Source organism: Rattus rattus, chromosome 3, assembly GCF_011064425.1.
Source record: "Rattus rattus isolate New Zealand chromosome 3, Rrattus_CSIRO_v1, whole genome shotgun sequence".
In the NCBI taxonomy this organism is placed as follows: domain Eukaryota; kingdom Metazoa; phylum Chordata; class Mammalia; order Rodentia; family Muridae; genus Rattus; species Rattus rattus.
The window spans coordinates 111,353,739-111,359,738 of NC_046156.1; positions in this window are offsets into that span (position 1 = coordinate 111,353,739).

The following is a 6,000-nucleotide window of genomic DNA, read 5'->3' on the forward strand; positions in this document are numbered from 1 at the left end:
CTAGACATCACACTCATAGCTCTGTGCCACGCCTCCTTTACACACCTCCCTGCTTATGTCCCAATGGCCCATTTCATTATGTGACATTTGTACATGGGAAATGAGAATGTGTAAGGGGTTTGTGTTAGTTCCTTTTTTTAGGGCTGTGGGGATACCAGGACCAAGATAATTTATAGAAGAAAGGGTTTATTTGTCTAAATTCTAGAGAGATAAAAGTTCACCATCATCACATGATCTGTGAAAAAAGAATATGGCTTAAGCTGCCTCCAGGGATACACTTCTGGAAACAAGCACATATCTCCAAGACCTTACAAACACTTCCACCCACTAGCATCCAAGTGGTCAAATGCTTGGGAATTTGTGGTACATTGATCCTTTATATCATCAAAATGTCTGAATTATTTTATTGGTTTAAAATGATGTTATTAGCTTTATTTTGGGCACACATTAAATACTCAATAACTGTTTTCTGTAGCCAATTAACTTCAAACACAATGAATCTTAATGTTGAAAATAAAAACAGCTGAGCTTCTGGATAATCTGAGACTCATAGGAATTGACTCTGATGTCCATGTTATCTTCCGACCATATCAATGAATGATACATCATCGTTGAAACTTGTCAATTCATCTACCATTTATGTGTCTTCAAAATCAACATCTCATCCTGCCACATTGAATGCAATATTACCACATGCTAGTACATGTTTTAATAAATAACTACACCCATACACTTTTCATTTATAATATGACTAAGATTTATAAGCTTTTACTACATTACCCCAGGACCTCAGGATCCTAACATTACACACTTATTAGGCAGTCATCCCTAAGGACTTCTTCAGTTACACCTAAGAACCCATGGAACTCAAATTTAATAACTTTGGACTCAAATATGATTGTTACATTAATATAATATAAGCCTGTATTAACTGGACTTATTAGGTAATAACATCTTCCCACCCCACATATATATCATACATGCATTCTTATCACTACTTGGTTATTAGAATAACCACTTGAGTTAGCTGAACATTCTTACTGAAAAAAATCCAACACCACCACAAATTAAACCAAGTTTAGCATTTTGGATAATAGTTTAGTGTGTGGAAGTTTGGAGTCTTCTGGGAAAGTTATGTCCATAGTTGCACTGTCTCCTTTTATGTTCATGTTTCAAAAAACAATCAAACAAAACTTTCCAATTCTCAAGGCAAATGTCTTTTTTTTTTTTTTCCGGAGCTGGGGACCGAACCCAGGGCCTTGTGCTTGCTAGGCAAGGGCTCTACCACTGAGCCAAATCCCCAACCCCAAATGCCTTTTTTTTTTTTTTTTTTTTTTTAGGAAACAAAATTTCCATATGCTACATTTTGATCTTACTCTTTTTCCCTCAACCAGGTCTTCCCAGGTCCTTCAACCTCCCTCCCTAAACCAAACAAACCAAGAAGATAATAAAACACACACACACACACACACACACACACACACACACACACACACACACACACAGAGTCTGTTTCTGTTGGGAAACTACTCTTGGGTTTGTGGCCTGCTCTGGAGGATGGTAGCTGAACTCAGGTTCATTTCATTAGATAAAACAGATTAACCCCTTCCCAGGTTTTAGTTGAAAATAGCTTCTAGTTTGAAGTGGAATTGTGTTCATTCTTTCTTCTCTGTGCTGGGATTTTTGTCTTTCATGTGCTTGTGCACGTTATCACATTCTCTATGGATTCACATATGTATCAGAGCTACTGGGTCTGTAAGATGCAGTTTCCTTGGAATCCGCCAGTATATTTGTTTCTTACTATCTTTTGGCCTTCTTTTCTATATAGGTTCATGAAATTTCGCGGAAAGGTCTTGGTAAAGACTCTCCATTTATGGATGAGTCCCTCTGTGTATCTTGCTTCTGCATATTGTACAGGAGAATGTCACTGTGATAATTACCATACTGAAAGAAGCTTCCTTCTTTTTTTTTTTTTTTAATTCTTTTTTTTTTTTTTTTGAGCTGGGGACCGAACCCAGGGCCTTGCGCTTCCTAGGCAAGCACTCTACCACTGAGCCAAATCCCCAACCCCGAGAAGCTTCCTTCTTATACGCTTACCTATAGATTTAGAAATATGTTATTGGGAGTCAGTCTATTGCTCTGTTCCTTAAACAAGAATAACACTGGAAGTTTCCCCTAGGGTCCATACCCTATCCCCATTCATGTTCATGTTTCAAAAACCAAACAAAACGGTTTTAAAATTCTCAAGGGGAAAGTACTTTATTTAGGAAACAAAATTTCCATACACTATATTTTAATCTTTACTATTTTTTCCCTCAGTTAAGTCTTCTCAGATCCTTCAAATCTCCCAACTCAAATAGCTTTATGTTTTTCTTTTCTTGGGTTCTTGACCATTTTAGCAGTGCCAGGTATTGACTCTATTCTAATGAGTGAGTGGTAAGTACAATCAAAAAGTGGTTGACTGCTCCCATAGTATTTGTGCTACTATTGTATCAATGGGTCTCTGATGTAGGTTACTGTTGGAAGTTACAGGGCTTGAATCTGTGTGATAATTAATTATTTTCCTCCTCTGGTAACTCTCAAAGTAACTTTCAGAAACAAGAAACCAACAATGCCCCAATTTAATATCTTATACCACTTAGTAAAACTCTCATTGCCGTGAATGTTGGGAGGTTGACTAAAGAGTTCACATAGACATCCTTTTCCAAACATCACAGGCTGCTTTTTGCTTACACCTCATAAGCTTCTTCTGTTGTTGAAAATGTACTTGCACCATATCTCTGAAGTTGATGCCCAACTAGAACCTTCGTTCCTATTTCCAGAACCATCAGTGTTGAAAAGTCAGCTTTCAGATGCCTATTTTTTCTACAAAATGGTTTAAGCAATGTTCATGACTACATTAAAGATTTTGCCCTAAGAAGTTATTTAAAAGAAAAAGAATACATTTTAAAACTCCCACCTCCTGAGATCTGAACTGCAAGATTTCTGCATTTTTGAGTGACATAAATTATTTCTCAAGGATCTTAGAATGAGTAAATTCCAGGACTTCCCACCATATTGCTGACTCTTCACATGGCTAAATGGATAAGGTGAATGGAAACTTGCAAATCTCATCAAGGAAGAGAGATGTATAAATACATGTAAATCTCTCAAACATGTTGGTAAGTTATTTATCCTCACCTGAGAGGTAAAACGACAATGAGAATTGTTTAATAGATTTCCCATAGGTGACAAAAGGATTAGTTCTCACTTATTAAGGCAGTTGTTCTCAACCTTCCTAGGTGACTAGTCACTAGGAAAACACAAGCTAGATATAGTAAACATAAATTATTGAGTAGAACAAAATCTTTGTATTTGCTGCTAGAATTTCTCAAAAGTTTATTATATTTCTCTCATTCATAGAATTTTCATGGTCTAGAAGCTGAAACTCCAGTCCCAGTTTCTCTCCAAACTCCAAACCATTATTCCCTGGGTTTTGTAACTCACATTGAATTCAAAAGTCATTGATACTTATAACAGATGCATACTGCATAACCTGCTTTTAAGTTTTTGAGTTTATTTGATATTACAACACAATACACTATATGTAGGTTATATGTTTATATAAACAACAGTAAGAATAACAGCTGTTCATCTGACAGAATAATGTGGGAAAGATGGAAAAAATAAAACTTATAAAGATGATTTTCAATGAATGCTCATACCTCTGACCCCAGTAATAAATAAGGCACCAAGGGGCTATTGCTGGCTGTGATGCTTAACTGAGGAACTAATGGGTGTATTCTCAAAGTTCTGCAGCTTGAAACACTCTATGCTCAATAACACTCTGGTTATTGGTGGTATAGTTTGTAACATTATATTTATTCAACCCTGACGACTGAAAAATTAAAATAACCCTAATCACTTAGGAAATTCTAGGCATGGCTTTTCATTTGTCACTATCAATTATTCAAAGAATAGTCTAAAAGAGCTTTTGGTACTCTTTCTTCAGGGGGGTGGTGGTTATAGTTATTTAGGTAGCGAATGTGAATTGAAAGATCTCCAGCTTTTCAATCATACGGTATAAAAATAATGTATGAAACAGTCACATTGCCATCTACTGACAGCTTTTTATAAGAGACCCAACATTTTCTCATTAGTCTAACTGACTGTGCACTTAAAACATCTATTACTTGACACGTGACGGCATAAAAATGGGGTGTGTGGCATATCCCTTCCTCATCACATCTACTTGAAATAATCTCGACATTCAGAGAAGCCATTTCAAGCTATTCAATGCTTCACTTTTATATACTGCAATTAGACACATTTATTAATGACATTATTATATAGTATTTCATAGCTGGTAAAACTGTTTTCAGCAAAGTGACTACAGAGGGTATGTTAATAAATCTGCCCTGCATGTACAGCACACTGAGACTTGCTAATAGGATTTTCATAATAACAGCATTTCTCTCACAGTACTTTCTATAATACCAATCACTGTATTACAGCAGTTGTTATTACATTATGTGAAAAATGGGATTTGTGTTAAGGACATGCATTATACCCCAAAACACAAAAGTACAACTGTAGCTGCAGCACCTGCTTGTGAACGATTTCACTCTCATCTTCTCCTTTGGAAAATTTTTCTATCACCTTCCAGAGATAGTATAATGTAAATATATAGCACATGTTTAAAGGGATCAAGAATTCATATCAGCACCACCAAAGAACTACTAGTTCTAAAGCACAGCATCCTGCTAACCATGACTGTGAGCTATAGAGGGTCTGAATTAAGACATCTCAGGGCCAGGGATCATCAGCTAATGCATGCAGAACCGTCATGTTTCCAGCTTGCTGCCACAGAACCAACCATCTTTTATATTTATCATCTTGACATGTTCTAGGAGGAGTTTTTCTTCCAGTTAATGTTTAGTTTTGGGTGCTATCTTGCCACAAGGGAATGCTCATAAGTACTTGTGCCATTTTTTCTCAAAGAACCATGTGCAATGCATATTTAAATACATGAAAATAGGAAGTGAGGAAGCATAAACAAAGTTTGTAACCAAAGCCATAAGACTCACTTGCAGTATAATATACACACGAAGGTCTGGATACTAACTTTGTGAAACAATATTGGAGCAACCCAAATACTTATACTTTCTTAAAGAACGAAGGCATTTTTCACTTATAACTGGTATGAAAGAGCTTTAAAATACAAAAAATGATGATGAACTCACATTGAAGAGTCTAGAGCTGTATACTCTTCAAGTAAGACATGGAATCACATTGTTTGTTCAAACTTTCTCCGTTCAGATTTATTGTGAAGCACAGTGAACGAAATGTTTCCCTAAACAGAGATCTGAGGAAGAAGTATGCTCTGTTCTCAGAATGCCGGTGGACTATGAAAGAGAAATCAAGGAAGAGAAGATGAAAGGCCAAGATTTTGCTACCTTTCAGCTACATTAACAGTATGCTTAAAGATTCCTGCTTATTTCAAAAGTATAAGATAAAACCAGAGTATATGATCAGCATTCAAAGTAACAATGAGTTTAAATTTTTCCCTTTGAAAATTGAAAGTTGTTGAATTTGAACAGGTTCAAAACATGCTAAAGGAAAGTCATAAATTTAACCTATAATAACTTAATACTGCTTGTATGTAAGGTGAGATATCACGTAAGAGGAGACAATAGTAATGGAAAACTAGTGGGGTTGGGGAAGCAAGAGAATCCTCACTCTATAATATAGCTAAAAACTTTTAATATATGAGTCAAAAATTCTAGCACAACTAACAAGATGCATACAGAGGATCAGGATTATTTATGTATATGGATTTCAAATAACAATTTTATAATAACCTGGAATCATGTTTATTTCTTAAACTTGTTACCAAGTATGGAATTTCCTTTTTCCTAGCTCTAGATTCTCAATTTTTTTTAAGAATTCATGAAATAACTTCTTTCACAGTTAGAGTCTTAATCCTGTGTGCAGGCAAACTCTGACTTTATTATATCAGAT